The sequence below is a fragment of the Pinus tabuliformis genome, chromosome X (genome assembly GCF_031772625.1).
Source record: "Pinus tabuliformis cultivar Carrire ecotype Pingquan chromosome X, CPIR1, whole genome shotgun sequence".
In the NCBI taxonomy this organism is placed as follows: domain Eukaryota; kingdom Viridiplantae; phylum Streptophyta; class Pinopsida; order Pinales; family Pinaceae; genus Pinus; species Pinus tabuliformis.
In genome coordinates, this window is record NC_142308.1 from 275,003,055 (window position 1) to 275,020,244 (window position 17,190).

Genomic DNA, 17,190 nt, shown 5'->3' on the forward strand with positions numbered 1-17,190 from the left:
TGGCCCACCCAAGTGTATCCATCCCACATGACACACTCTTCTAGGGTGTTAAAACTCTCTTACAGAGGGAACACATAACAAAGGGTATGCATGCCTCTCTAGGTCTTACAGCAAGTACATAAAACATTTCAAGACCACAACTAACCATTACAAAAGAGTATATGACATGTAGATTTGTTCTAATTACAATATGTGACTCATACTACACCATGAATCTGTTCCACAAACTCACACTAATTCACACAAACTCGATTATCCATCATCTTCCAATATTTGATGCAGCTCCTCTAATGTCGTCTTCACTATCATGTCTTCATTATATCTGGTTGTTAAGCATTCCTGCAAATAAATTTGTCTATTGTTGAAATGGTCAGTTCCAACACAGACGCAAATTTGTGACAATAGTTGGCCAAAGTAAATGCCACTATATTCTTATAACCAGAATAACATCGCCCACAAAAAACTTTCTAAAAAATAAAATTTAAACAATGGCTCTCAAAATAAGAGCTCATCTACAATGAGTCAACAAAAAAAGTGATCGAGACAAGAGTGAAGCTCTTCAATTTAATTGTAGGGTCAAAATTTCAGCATGGGTTATTTAGGACCAAAAAAAAAACTCGTCCAGCTCCTTATATAAGAATTCCCTCTGTCCTGCTGGCTCGAAACACTCTTGATAGCAGCTACATAAAACAGAATCATAACACCATATATTGGCACCAATACTGCATCATTTTTCATATAAACTTGAATCATAAGATCCCTTGCAGGGATATAACCTACATTTTTTAGGCAATCATCTCACTAGATGTCTTAGAAGAACTATGCCCATCCCCTGAACCAATACCCCCTGTAGCCAATATCCTTGCAGTCTCCTCATTCTTTTGTCGTGCAATTTCCACCTGGTGCTGCCACCGTTGCTCCTCTTTCGTCATCTCTTGGTTATCAGACCTCAACATAGTTCTCAAGATGATCGACTCTACTCCATTTGCCTCAGCCTTGGGTTGTGGTTTACCTTCCTCTTCCTCATCATCAAATGAATACGCAACATCGGTATAAACCTTAGAGCTAGCAACAATCACAATTTCAAGACCTTTATCCTTAACTACAACAATATCAGCAATTGACAAAGAATAATTCTGAGTTTTAGAATTACCATTCTGCAACTACAAATTTTGAAGCCCAAGTACAACATTAAACTACATTCCAACTCTAAGGACTTTGTCATTTCTCGCATTCAAGCTCAATCCGTACTCTCAGAACTTGATTTTGATCCCTGTTCCTGCAGATTTTGTCAAATGGGGTAGAAACTCTGGTCCATCTCTCTGAACAACTTCCACTGCATCCTTATAGGCAATGCTCGTAGGATTTCCCGGCCTAAACGCATTAATCGCCGCTTCCTGGGCCTCCAACAGCATCTTGTACGCCTTCCCCTGAATAGGCTATAAATCGATCAGATAATTTTTGGATACGTTTGAGCAATAATTGTTATACCACAATCCAATAGAGCAAACAATGACACTAGTGGCTTCATAGTAGAGATTCTCATTATTGCTAACAACCCCAAGCCTCAAATCAAGCTCACCTCCACTCTGAAGCATAGGAGGGTAACAAATATCCACATTTTCTGCCTTCAACTTAACCTTAGCCTTTTGTGGCTCAAGTATCACTTTTTCTGTATCTTCCATCAGACCGAAGTGATTAACCTTCTTATCCTCATCTATAATAACATCAATCCTCAACACCACTGATTAAAACCAAAGTGCTCGAGATAAATAGGAACTCAGGTTCAGCAAGCCTCAACAGCTATGCTCTGGTCTATAGCAATTCACGATGCTGCTCCACAACCTGTAGCAATCGAAGGCAGCACACACCATGCACCTACAACGATCTCACTCTCTTACGCTGCACCACGCACTTTTCTCCAGCAATCTTGATCTCAAATGATCATATGTTAAAACTGAAGTAGAATTGATTATGCCAACAGTGAAATGAATGTTAACTTAAAGTGCTAAAACCGTGAGAACTACTTGAGAAGAAAGACTTTAAGACAGATGAAAAACATAAGCAAGATGCAAAACAGAAGTGAAAATAGAAAACACACGTCGATACCAGATAGCAAGGTTAATTACGGAGTTCGTCCCTGATGGACTACATCTCCAGGTCTACTTTCAAGATGGGTGGTCACTTTATTAGGATTGATACCGAAGAGGTCGATTACATAGAAATTTGACCAAACTGAATGTGCACGGAGGCACTTCTGGTCACTATCATAAGAAATTTCTCTAAACCATCTTTCCAATCCCTGTTTCGATTTCCAATTCTGACTCTTGATTCCCCTATTACACTGGAAAAAAAAATGGCCTATATCCTCCTGAACCTAAACATAAAACTCAAAACCACTCCAATGTCCTCTTCATGAACAAAACTGCCTTTATACCCCTCCAAATGCATTCGAACTCCCTCTTGCAGAGTTTAGGGATGAACTAGCTAAAATTAGGGTTTTGTATGCCTCGGTCATATCATGGTTTGACACCTCAGGGTTAACATGCATGGTCGTTTTAATTAACTATCCAAAACTCCAACGAAAACCCAAAATAGACTTTATATTAATTGGAAGATTGTTAGCTGTTTTGAAAACCGAGCGGAGGAGGGTGATAGAAAGCGTGTAACGTCGCGGTCTAACTGCGGGCTACCACCTCCACGTGGATACCCGGCGGTTCCAGCTTGCAGTGCTCAGACGATTTTCCATGTGGCAGATTTCATGCCACGGTTAACTAACAGTGCGGTGATCATTGACCTCCAACTGCTATCTCCCAACAATTCCTCTGGTCGTTCACATGGCGTAGCTTCGACTGGCGGTTAAGGCTCTGACATATCTACTACTTGTAACCCCGACTACCATGACCGCTCACATGGCCGGGGTTCTGACGCAGTCTAAACCCCGCGGTCAGGATTGTAACATGTAACCTTCACCCGTTTGACCTTTGTTCACATGACACTGTCTCCGCCGCGGTCTCCATACCCGCACAGTTTGGGGACTGTTATATGTTTTATAATGTTTATTATTGTTTACAAAAGGTCTGAGGGTTATTAGACTTAGGGTTATGCATTTTTTGTTGAAAATGCAACAAGATGATGGAGCTTAGTGGAAAGGAGTCGCCTTCACTAAGTGGGCCCGCAGGCTATTTTTGGCGCAAAGTCTATTTTTAGACTATGTCTATTTTTAGACATATGGATCATGGTCTATGAGTTGCAGGATGCTATTTGTGGATGATTGGTCATGTTGGTAAAAATAGATGGACTTCTATTTTTAGACATATGGGCGGAATCTATTTTTAGACTGCCAGGATAAAAATAGAACAGTCGAATATTATTAGCTCTTAATAATATTTGGACTATAAACATTATCTTATCCTCTTGGAGCACTTAAGTTCGAGCTACGGATGTGGCTCATGCAACTGCCAAAAGGAAATACACTTTTATTATGGGTTAGTTGAGCTATTGCATGATGGACTTCAATTAGAACTCAAGTGATTGAGTTTGGTGGAGTTGATTGAGGAGTTGATGGAGTTGTGTTCAGTTTGACTTGATTGAACTAGTTGTATTGAGTCTAATTGCAAAATACACTAGTGATGAGTGATGTGAATTAATTATTAATTAATTCACTAATTATTAACTCATAAAGCAACTAAAGAATACATCAGTTAACTCAGTGCATGGACAGTTCAGTGGAGACAGGTGTTAGAGGTGAGTGAAAGGGCAAGACAGCTATCAGTTGTGACTATAGTTGTGCATGAGATTTGCACAATCAATGGATTGAGTATTGCCAATGAGGATTGCATGGTTGAGCCAAGGGAAATACGAGTTTGGATCAGCCATTCTCATCTATTCTCATGCAGGATTGCGCAGTGGAGGCAGGCAAGCAGTGGAGGAGATTTGAACCTGTGATTGATTCAGATCTGAGCTAGTTTTGTGTGTAACAGGTGGAGATAGTACTGAGTTCTTGTGGGGAGTATTGTACTATGTATTGTTACATGTTCTCAATCAATATAATATACAGATAGTGTGGGGTTTTCAGTTGTATGCTTTCCCCGGGTTACATATTGTGTTAATGTGCGCATGCGATTGATGTTTCATTGTTTTTAATTTCGCAAAATTGATGATCAACATAGAGGAGGTTATGTATTATGCATGCATTCCACAATAGTGTATAATCGGGATAATCTCTGTGAATAAGTGTCATATTATTCAAAATTTATACATTTTTTAATATATGGGTTAGGAATAAGGTTAGGGTTTAGATATATTAGGATGAGGGACTTAGGTTTAATGCATGGATTAGGTTTTTTTTTAGGGTTTGTATTTGAATGTGAATGACCCGAATGGGTTCTTGCTTTAGGTGTTAGCATAGGTTTAGGTGTTTTAGTGTCAAAGACTTACATATTTTCACATAACCCATTACACACTTCTTTGTCACAAAGCGACATTGGTGACGACATCAAATGACGACAATCCTGTTGACATCCAAATCTTGCAAGGCGGATGACAAACCCATGTCGATGACCAAATCCTAGTGGAACTGACAACAACCAAATGTCAACAGCCAGGTACAGCAACCATATCCTTCGAACACCATGAAAACAATTGACATCACCTGAACAACCTAAACCATAAACAACATTGTTGAAGTCGAAGACACCGGACTGAATGCTGACGACGAAACTGAACCTGTGCAACTGATCTAACAAGATCCTCCTAGATCAATCCTCTCCACTTGAAAGCTTTTGGACCACAAAAGTTTGATTTAAACAGATGGTAAATGAGGGTAGAGCTTCCTCACTCTCCACCTTGTCCGGAAGATGTACCAATACATTTGATCAATCACCTAAAAGTGATGACCCTCATGATGTTGATCATGGCACACTTTGAATCTGTGAACTATTCCATCCATCTGAAGTATGAAAAGATGGTTAAACAACCTTTTATGAACATGGAAATTGACTTCTTTCCACAAAGCACCATGAATTAGTAATTTATAAACATCTTTGAAAACCATCCCTACAGGATATTGTTCAATACTATTGACATGTATTAACAATCTATTTTGCAGAATGAAAGAGACAATCAAAGACATTTTTGACATCATATCAGCTATTTGACTTGATATACTTTCCTGATTCTTGATTAAAAAGTGAACTTGCTGCAATAAACCCATCAAATTGTAATATGGAAATGGTTGCAACTTAGTTTGATTTTGAAAGTATTGAAGTGGTTGTTGATTTGTTTGAATCACTGTTTCCTTATTCATTAAATGATGTTTCCATTGCTTAGCACTTTCCCCTGATGCACAAGTTTCACTTAGATACTTTGACATTGCTTTAGAAAAGGCTTTGAGGTGAAAACAAATGAACTTCCTCTCCACTTGAAAAGAGGCTTCCAAATTGTTTGAAACATGAAATGGTGACACAATAAAAGAGAAATTTAACATTGACTTTCCCCGATACTGACCTACATCCCTGTAACTGTTAACTTCCAAACTTGGACTTAATTGATTCATTCTGACATTAGGAAGAGAAGCTTTAGGCATCAATTGTAATTCATGTTGTATTCTCTGCTTATGAGTAAGATGTTTAGTTTCTTTAAATAGAATTGGAAAAGTTTCTACCTCTTTGATCAAACTATCTTTAAGCTTAGACTCATAACTTGAACAAACATCATGTTGATTATTATGTTGTTCCTTTACACACATGATTACAAATCTCTTATTTGAACTTATTAATCCCTTCATCTGATTAGAAACAACTAAATTCAAATGATTTTTACTTTGTTGTGCCCTGACAATAAATTCAACCCCATCTTTCTTAAGGTTATATTTATGCTCTCTTCTATAAAATACTGCAACATGATCATAAAGATAAGGACTTCCTAAGACAACTCCACATATGTCTACTGGAACCACATCTAATTCCACTTCATCAATGTAATTAGCTGTAATGGCAAATATTAATCGACATTGTTTTGTGACTTTTAATTGAGTTGATATAATTAGCCATCCTAATGGGTAAGTTCTTGGATGATTTTGTCTCTCCAAACCAAAATTCTTAACTAAATATTCAGATATTAAATTGGCCTATGATCCACTGTCAAACATTGTATCTATATTTGTGTGCTTAGAAGTTATTCTTGTACTAAATAATTCAACTCTTTTATCCTCATTTGAAGGATTTATGTCTGATGAAGATGTAATAGTATTCAAACTTAAACTAGTTTCAGAAGTTTTACCTGTCGAAACTATGGTAGTTATCCTCATTTCATCACCTGAATCGGAACCTAGATCTTGCTGGACTACTACAATTGCCTTCTTTTCATCCTTCTCCTTTTAGGAACTTTTTGGGCTTAAGTTCTGGATAAAGTTTCCAACACTTAGATTCATCATGAACGATTCTCTGGCAATGAGAACAAGTAGGTCTTTCCTTCTGAGCTATCACTGATTTCTTTCTCTTCGAATTGTTCTTCTCTTTACTGTCATTGGAATCCTTGTTTTACAATGCTTTGGATGATTGCGGTGAAAACTTGAATGGTCTGCCACCTGATTCAATATGTATGGCTTGAATACACACTTCATCAAAATCATCGAGATTTAACATCAATAATATATGCTGCAAATATGAATGTAAATTGTCGATGTATTTTAATAAAGTTTCACGTGTATCCAATGAAATACTAAGCGCCAATGCTTTCTTTCTGAACTCCTGAGTAAACTCCTAAACACTCTGCCCTTTACCTTGCCTCCAATGGTCCCAATCAATAACAGCTTACTGCATGTATCCTAAAGGATACAATTGTTTCCTAAGAGATTTTAAAAACGTAGACCATGAAGAGAGGACATTTCCTTTCCGCTTTACATCTATTTGAGTTTTACTTTCCCACCAGATTAAAGTTGTTCCCCCCATTCTAAGTGTAGCTAACTGAATTTTCGTTTTATCGTCAGAAATGTTCTGAATGCGACAATACACTTCTAACTGCTTAATCCAGTTATCTAGCTTTTCAGGATTCATTTCGCCATCATAAATAGGTAACTCAAATTTTACATCAAGTTTCAAAAAAGATGTTTTCTTAGGTTTCTTTTCTGTTTCAGATTCTGCTCTAGAAGAAGAAGATGATGATGATGATGATGATGGAGATGATGGAGGTGAAGGTTGTCTATCAGTATTGCCTTTACCTTTATCCTATAGAAATTCTGAATGTAGATTAACCTGATAATGCAATATAACTAAAACAAAATACTTTAATCTACTTCTACAATCAAACTTGTGGAAGCTTAATAGATTTGAGCAAGATCAAGCAGAACACATATAACCAGAAGAAGAATCAATGCACATGAAACACAGAAGAATACTCGGGGGAAAGCCTCAGCTAAAAACCCCACTATCTGTATTATCATACAAGTTGGAAATATCTTAGAATTACAAAAAGCTTTAGCTCTCACAGCTAGCCAGCTCTCAGTACAATCCTCACAAATGCTCACAGGCAAAGTAGACTTCTCATAAGTCCTCCACACTACCCTCCAAGCTCCTATTTCCTAGCGCAGTTTTTCCTGGGTGATCCTACCGTTACCATGTGTAATACTAATCACTCAAATTGATCTCACACCCTGTAAAACTGCGCAATCCTCAAGGAATGAATTCCTTCTACATGCATGAGTTTTCCTTATAGGAATATTATGCAACTAATAGTACAATGTCCCTGTCTTTAATCTCAACTAGGTCTTTCTTAGAATAGACATGCATGAGTTAATGATGAGAGAATCTTCAGTTATCTGGAGTACACTAGTTGGATGCATGCATGCATTAACTAATTGAACTCACAATTAGTTCCTCAAACAGTTTGGAACTAATCTAACTAGACTTAACTCAGTAAACTGAGCTAACTAATTACAACTCAAATACAACTCAACCTTATCTCCTTATATAAGAGATAATCTCCATTTAAGGGATAATTGTTGCATGACTTCAGAAAGACTTCTAACTTGAATTTCTCCAACTAATTAATCCATAATGAATTAATTAATTATTTCCAAGCAGCTGGTGAGACTAAATTCGAATTTTATTTCTCAATTTTAATTCAAGGACAAATTAAAATTGGAATATTCTTGTTGCCACATTTCAACACTCCCTCTCAACAAGAAAGGGATTATCTTCCACCCCGATCTTGTCTCTATGGAACTCGAATTTACACTTTGACAATGCCTTTGTCAAAATGTCTGCATCTTGATCCTTTGTCGAAATATATTGTAGCAACATGATCCTCCTAGCTACACAGTCTCTAAGATGATGATACCAGATATCAATGTGCTTGGACCTATCATGAAATACTGGATTCTCAGAGAGTTTGATACAACTCTAATTATCACAATAAATCACAGTTGGATCCATCCTCTGATCAAACAAACCAACTAGAATTTTCCACATCCAGATGGCCTCACATGCTACTGACTTGCAGTCATGTATTCAGCCTCTGTCGAGCTGACTACAACCAACCTATGTTTCCTGTTGTACCAAGAAAATGCAGCTAACCCAAGGTTGAAAATCCCTCCTGATGTGCTCTTCCGATCTGATGGACTCCATGCCCAATCTGCATCAGTGAAGCCCTGTAGCTTCACTCCCTCTGTCCATTTGTACCATAACCCATACTGAGATGTGCCTCTGAGGTATCTCAATGCATGCTTTGCTGCCTTCCAAAACAGCTTGGTAGGTTGAACCATTGCTTGACTCAGCTGGTTCACTGCATAGCAAAAATCTAGTCGTGTGTTCACGAAGTACATTAGTGAACCCACAAGTTGCCTGTACATAGTAGCCTCTACTACTTCTCCTGAAGTAGCATCCTCCTTCCTCCAGTTACCTGCTAGAGGAGTCTTCATGGACTTGCACTTCTCCATGTGGAATCTCTTAAGTATCTCAAATGCGTACTTGCCCTGAGACACAAACAACTCCCCATCCTTCTGCCATACTTCCATGCCAAGGAAGTAATGCATGAGACCCATGTCTTTCATCTCGAATTCTCTTGCAAGGTCCTCCTTGCAAGACATGATCAACTGATCGTCACCTGTCAATATGAGATCATCAACATAAAGTACAATCACCAACTGCTTACCTTTCACCATGATTTGGTACAGGTTCGCATCCACTTCACTCTTTGTGAAGCCCAACCCGATGAAGTAGTTTTCGATCCTGGTGTACCAAGCACGAGGTGCTTGCTTTAGCCTATACAAATCTCTCTTGAGTCGGCACACATACGACTCACAATTGAAGGTCTCAAAACCTTTTGGCTGCTCTATGTACACCTATTCCTCAATCTTGCCATTGAGGAATGCAGTCTTCACATCCATCTGATGGATTTTCCAACCCATCTATGCTAATAGTGCCAACATCGATCTGATAGATGAGTACCTTGCAACAAGAGAAAAAGTCTCATCATAGTCAATCCTCTCGACCTGTGAGAAACCATGGGCAGCAAATATTTCCTTATGTTTCTCCACACTACCATCAACAGCTTGCTTTACCTTGTAAATCCAACGGGAACTCATAACTAACTTGTTCTCTGGTCTCAGAACCACGTCCCAAACACTGTTACCAACTATGGAGTCATACTCCTCCACCATAGCATCAACCCAAATCGGCTACTACACTGCTTCCTCAAAGGAAGATGGCTCGGTCTCAATACATTCCCCAACAAGGGCCATGTATCCAATGTACCTCTCAAGTGACCTCCTTTGTCTGTGCTGAGAATATGGTTCTCCCACATTCTCTCTCGCATCCGACAATAATTTGTCAGCTTCTCTTGCACACTTCCGTCCATCTCTGGAAGACTCTGCTTAAGTGGATGTCCCCACTCTTGGATCCTCTGCATGTAGCTGCTCTGCATCAGTCTGAGGCTCCTCCTCCTTAGGAAGCAATAGTTCCTCCACAGCCTGTAGTTGAAGCTCCCTCTCAAGGGAAACTCACATGGCCTTCTACTCATCAAACTTGAGATCTCTGCGAACCACTATCCTCCAACTGGTAGGCAGATACACCCAACAGTTGTGGAGTGTATCAGTGTACCCCACAAGTATCCCCAACTCTGCTATCAGCTCAAGCTTCTTCCGTGCATCCTTTGTCACATGGTAATATACTGATGAGCCAAAGATCCTAAAGTGACCCACATCTGGTCTCTTACCAGGGAAAGCTTCCTCTGGTGTCTTCATCCCAAGTATGTGATGCGAGCTTCTATTCTGCAAATAGACCGCTGTGTTGCATACCTCAGCCCACAAATGAAGTGGTAGGCCTTGGTCATGCAGCATCGCCCGTGCTGCCCCTACAATCGTTCTATTCTTCCTCTCATCCACCCCATTCTGTTGTGGGTTATGTGGTGCCGTCAGCTCTCGTTTAATTCCTTCTGCTACACAGAAGTACTTAAACTCTTGAGAGACATACTCACCACCATTGTCACTTCTCAACGGCTTGATCTTCTTCCCTAACTCTTTCTCGACCAAAACTTTGCACTCACAAAACTTTAACAAGGTTTGATCCTTCTTCTGCATGAAATAAATCCAGCATTTACGAGAAAAATCATCAATGAAAATCACATAATACCTTTGCTTCGTTGTGGATGCCATCGAGAATGGTCCACACAAATCAGTATGAACTTGCTCTAAGATCGCTTCTGCTCGACTGTCTCGATCATGAAAGGAAGACTTGGCTTACTTTCCCAACGTACAACCTTTGCATGTGTCAACTTGCTCAAGTTTACCTTTGGGAAGTCCAGTAGAGATCTGTTGCATTATCTTCAAGGCCCCATGATGCAAATGGCCCAACCTCCTGTGCCATAACTCGCCAATGTCTTGACTTTGCACCAATTCTGCTTTCGAACCAAGGATAATTTTAGGGGCGAATGTTCGCCCTTTGGCGAAATTAAGGGGTTTTAAATTTTTAGTGGGCGAATATTTTGTATCATAGTACATTTTTACAAATCACCTCAAATAGCCCACCTTATTTTAAGGGAGAGGGTAAAAAAGGTAAATTTAGCCCTTGAAATTAGGACTTACAACCTTCCATTCGCCCATTTTCAAGAATAGGTTTTATTTAAGTGAATCCATTCGCCCATTTTCAAGAATAGATTTTATTTAAGTGAATCCTATGGGCCAAATACCATATTTATAAAAGAGGTATGGTAAAATAATAAAAATATAAATAAATGAGAGGTATGGTAAATAAATAAAACATTTTTTATATTTACTCCATAAGTCACCTTATATACATGTAACGGTGTAAACAAATAAAAATATAAGTAAAGTGGAGGTATGGTAAATAAATAAAACGTCTTTTTATACTTACTCAAACGGTATGGTAAATAAATAAAAATATAAATAAACTAGACGTATCTTAAATAAATAAAACCTATTTTTATATTTAGTCCATAACCCTCGTTCTATTTATGAAGGCTCAAGAAAGAGGTTTTATTTAAGTGAATCCTATGGCCCAAATACCATATTTGTAAAAGAGGTATGGTAAATTAATAAAAATATAAATAAACGAGAGGTATGGTAAACAAATAAAACATTTTTTTATATTTACTCCATAAATCACCTTATATTTACGAACACTCAAAAAATGGGTTATATTTAGGTGAAACCTATGGCCAAAATACTATGTGACAAATACCATGGACTAGATTGTTATTAATGCCATGCAAAAAACCATTATTAACCCTAATATTAGAATTAATAAAAATAAAAATGGCACATGGTATTGACTGGTATTCACCAAAATGGCACATGGTATTAACCCATGGTATTCACCTGGAATGTAGCCTATTTAAATGAACCTATGGCCAAAATACTATGGGACAAATACCATGGACTAGATTGTTATTAATACCATGCAAAAATCCATTATTAACCCTAATACTAGAATTAATAAAAATAAAAATGGCACATGGTATTGACCCATGGTATTCACCAAAATGGCACATGGTATTAACCCATGGTATTCACCTGGAATGTAGCCTATTTAAATGGGGGAATTAAACCAGCATGTAGCGTATGCTAAGATTCACTAGGACTTTACAAATTTTTATTATTTAGTGAAAGACTCGCCAAGATCTTACAAGATTTTATAATTGAGTAAAATATTCGCCATGCCTGGTGAGAGATTCGCCAAAAAATTATATATACATATTATATTATTGATAAAATCGCCTTCCATTTTTCCTATATACCATGGAGATTCGCCCATTTATTATATTTATAAATTTATGGGGGTTCTTAAAATTTTCCCTGTTTCGAACTCAATGTTGCACAATCATCTACCTCTAATTTATAGAGATTCTTCACCCGAATCCAAATCCTCTTGGTCTGACCTATGGCTATGTGTCTTAGGAATGTCTTTCCTTTACTGAAGACAACATCGTAGCCTTTGTCCTCTAACATTTCAACCGATACCAAGTTCTTCTTTAGTCCAGGCACATACTTCACATCATTCAAGGTGAGAGGAGCTCCATGCTCCCTTTGAAAAGCAACCGTGCCTTCTCCTGAAACACAGTACTTTCTGTCATCACCCATTTCTATGTGCATCTTGAGGTCTTTCTCATCCAAGGTACTGAATAAACTTTTATCGTTGGTCATGTGGAATGAGGCTCCACTATCAAGATACCAAACACAACCCGCCATCGATGACACCATGCATGCGATGAGGGTAAAGTCAATTTCGAACTGAGAGGCTAATGCCTCACCTTCCGATCCTTTCGAGGATCCCTTCTTGGACTTCTTCAATGGGAAATTAGTTGCATAATGTCCCATCTCATGACAATTAAAGCATATCACTTTAGACTTGTCAACCTTCTTCCCCTCATGAGAAGAATTCGATTTGGAATGGGAAGCCTTCCCCTTCCCTTTCCTTGCCTTACTTGCTAAGGCCAGATTTTCTTCATCATCATTCTTTGATGAAGAACCATCTTGTGTGCTCCTCCTGATCTCCTCCTACATTAGATCCGACCACAGTCATTCCCAATCCGGCAGTTTCTCCCTTCCATTCACAGAGTCCTGGTAGCTATTCCAGCTCTTTGGAAGGTTGAGGAGAGCAAGGCTCACCATATCATCATCGGCAATAGTTATTCCCACACTACCAAGCTCATCTCCGTAGGTGGTGAACTTGTTCAGATATGTGGAAATAGTATCGCCCTTCTCCATCCTGGTTTTCCAAAGCTTGTCCTTGAGCACCAATTTCCTCCGGTCGCTACTATTCTAGTAGAGGTCCTTCAATGTCTTCCACATTGAAAACAGAGTATCCTTCCCATGGAGACTCGAGACAATATGGTCTCGAACTCCCTCCAGGATGATCCATCTCACCTTCGCTACACACTTCTTCCACTCAGCCAATTCTTGTGCATTCACTGCAGTTGGCTTTGGGATTTCTTGATCAATGAAATCCTTCAAGCCATTGTCTTCTAATACAGCTTCCATTCTATCTTTCCATGCTAGGTAATTCGAGTTGCCTTCCAAGGCATACTCGAGTCTCAAGCCATAGAACGCCATTGACCAACCTAAAGTATGAGATGAATTCGATTTGTACCTGCAACCCTGAACTTCAAACTTCGAATTCTCTTCTCAGTATATTGTTCACAGCTCCGATAACCTTTGCTCCAATACCATGTAGAAATTTTGACTGTAGATTAACTTGATAATGCAATATAACTAAAGAAAAATAATTTAATCTACTTCTACAATCAAACTTGCAAAAGCTTAATAGATTTGAGAAATATCAAGCAGAACACATATAACCAAGAGAAGAATCAATGCACATGAAACACGGAAGAATACTCAGGGGAAAGCCTCATCTAAAAACCCCACTATCTGTATTATCATACAAGTTGGAAATATCTCAGAATTACACAAAGCTTTAGCTCTCATAGCTAGATAGCTCTCAGTGCAATCCTCATAGATGCTCACAGGCAAAATAGACTTCTCATAAGTCCTCCACATTGCCCTCCAAGCTCCTATTTCCTAGCACAGTTTTTCCTGGGTGATCCTACTGTTACCATGTGTAACACTGATCACTCACACTGATCTCACACCCTGTAAAACTGCGCAATCCTCAAGGCATGAAGTCCTTCTGCATGCATGAGTTTTCCTTATAGGAAAATCTATGCAACTAATAGTACAATGTCCCTGTCTTTAATCTCAATTGGGTCTTTCTCATAATAAACATGCATGAGATAATGATGAGAGAATCTTCAGTTATCTGGAGTACACTAGTTGGATGCATGCATGCATTAACTGACTGAACTCACAATTAGTTCCTCAAGTAGTTTGGAACTAATCTAACTGGACTTAACTCAATAAACTGAGCTAACTAATTACAACTCAACCTTATCTCTTTATTTAAGGGATAACTATTGCATGACTTCGCAAAGACTTCTAACTTGAATTTCTCCAACTAATTAATCCATAATGAATTGATTAATTATTTCCAAGCAGCTGGTGAGACTAAATTCGAATTTTAATTCAAGGACAAATTAAAATTGGAATATTCTTGTTGCCACATTTCAACATATCCTTCTTCGATGTCTTTGAAGAAGAAACTGCATCTATCGCCTTCTTATCTTCGTAGAGTTCTCCCAACATCTGCTACATAGTCAAGAATGCTTGCTGAAACTATTCATCGCTCATCTTAGTTTCAGGATTTTCACTTGCATCAAATCCTATCATGGTCGACTTATGAACGAATCTTCCCTTTCCAATCTCTGGATCAATCTACTTGAGGATTCCTTCTCCACGTTGTGACTTTGACCTGGTTAACATTTAATGGAAAAATTCTACAAACGCAACCTGCTCTGATACCAAACTATATGATTGGAAATGATCATATGTTAAAACTGAAGTAGAATTGATTATGCCAATAGCGAAATGAATGTTAACTTAAAGTGTTGAAACCGTGAGAACTGCTTGAGAAGAAAGACTTTACGATAGATGAAAAACATATGCAAGATGTACAGAAGTGAAAACATCAAATACACAGTGATACTAGACAACAAGGTTGATTATGGAGTTCGTCCCTATTAGACTACGTCTCTAGGTCTGCTTTCAATATGGGCGATCGCTTTATTAGGATTGATACCAAAGAGGTCGATTACATACAAATTTGACCAAACTGAATGTGCACGCAGGAACTTCTGGTCACTATCATAAGAAAGCTCTCTGAAATAGCTTTCCAACACCTTTCTCAGTTTCCAATTTCGACTCTCGATGCCCCTGTTATACTGAATACAAAACAGCCTATATCCTCGAGAACCTACACATAAAACTGAAAACCACTCCAATGTCCTCTTCATGAAAAAAACTGCCTTTATACCCCTTCACATGCATTCAAACTCCCTCTTGCCAAGTTTAGGATGAACTAGCTAAAATTAGGGTTTTGTATGCCTTGGTCATATCATGGTTTGACACCTTAGGGTTAACATGCATGGTCGTTTTAATTAACTATCCAAAACTCCAACGAAAACCCAAAATAGACTTTATATTAATTCGAAGACCGTTAGTTGTTTTTCCAATCGGGGGGAGGATGGTGACAGCCAGCATGTGATTATCGCGGCCTAACCACAGGCTTCCACCTCCGCATTGATCCCCAGCGGTTCTGGCTTGTAGTGCTCCAGCGGTTTTACATGTGACAGCTATGGTGCAATTTTCATGCCGCGGTTAACTAACAGTGCAGTGATCGTTTACCTCCGACTGTTATCTCCTGACAGTTCCTCTGGCCATTCACATGGCGTAGTTCCAACTGGTTAAGGCTCTGACATCTTTGTTGTTTGTAACCCCGACTGCCACGATTGCTCACATGGTCACGGTTCCGACGCAGTCTAATCCCTGCGGTCAGGACTGTAACATGTAACCTTCGCCTGTTTGACCTCTGTTCACATGACACTGTCTCCGCCGCAGTCTCCATACCCATGCGGTTTGGGGACTATTATATGTTTTATAATGTTTATTATTGTTTACAAAAGGTCTGAGGGTTATTAGACTTAGGGTTATGCATTGTAATGCATTTTTTAATATATGGGTTAGGAATAAGGTTAGAGTTTGGATGTATTAGGATGAGGGACTTAGGTTTAATGCATGGATTAGGTTTTTTTTTGGGGGTTTGTATTTGAATGTGAATGACCCGAATGGGTTCTTGCTTTAGGTGTTAGCATAGGTTTAGGTGTTTTAGTGTCAAAGACTTACATATTTTCACATAACCCATTACACACTTCTTTGTCACAAAGCGACATTGGTGACGACATCACATGACGACAAACCCGTCGACAACCAAATTCTGCGAGGCGGATGAAAAACCCATGTTGACGACCAAATCCTGGCAGAACTGACGACAACCACATGTCGACAGCTAGGTACAACAACCATATCCTTCAAACACCATGAAAACCATTAACATCACCTGAACACCCTGAACCATAAACAACATTGTCGAAGTCGAAGACATCAGATTGAACGCTGACGATGAAACTGAACCTGTGCAACTGATCTAACAAGATCCTCCTGGATCAAATCTCCTTTCACACATTCACAACAACCATGCCCTTTACTCTTCATCTCTTGCACCAGTCGGCAGGCTTAATCCGTAATTCTCCAGATGAAGCAGATCTATTGAAGTAGATCTTAGGGGTGAATCGCCACAACCACTGTTGCGCTGGCCAAAGGAGGGTGATGGAAAAACAAACATTCAAAAAACTTTTATTATACTTATTTCCCTCAGCCCAGGACGGGCCAGGCCCTCACGGGCTCTGATACCATGATAAAAACTGATAGTGCAAACTATCTTCACATTTATTAATCAAATATCATATTACATATATATAGGAGTATTGTCTCAAGATAGGAAAACTATCTTGGACATACAATCTGTTGGTTGAGAGAATATCTAAACCACACACCAAACTAGGGAACCCACTCCTATAGAATAGGAACAGACTCTTTATATAGAAAGTCACAACTGAGACTAGGAATTAATATTCCAACATGATGTCACTCGAGCTAGTTTATGTTCTCGTGGCTTGGTCCTTGCACTTATGATGACTACATCATGGATGGACTCTTCAGGAGGTTTCAAAGACGTTTATAAGGTTTGTCATAGCTTGGAGAAATGTTACAGGTGTTGG

General features: G+C 38.8%; 1 pseudogene; it reads right to left on the minus strand.

Moving 5' to 3' along the window:
- Window positions 1-594: 594 nt before the first annotated feature.
- Window positions 595-15,983, minus strand: LOC149139459 (FACT complex subunit SPT16-like; annotated as a pseudogene).
- Window positions 15,984-17,190: the final 1,207 nt, after the last annotated feature.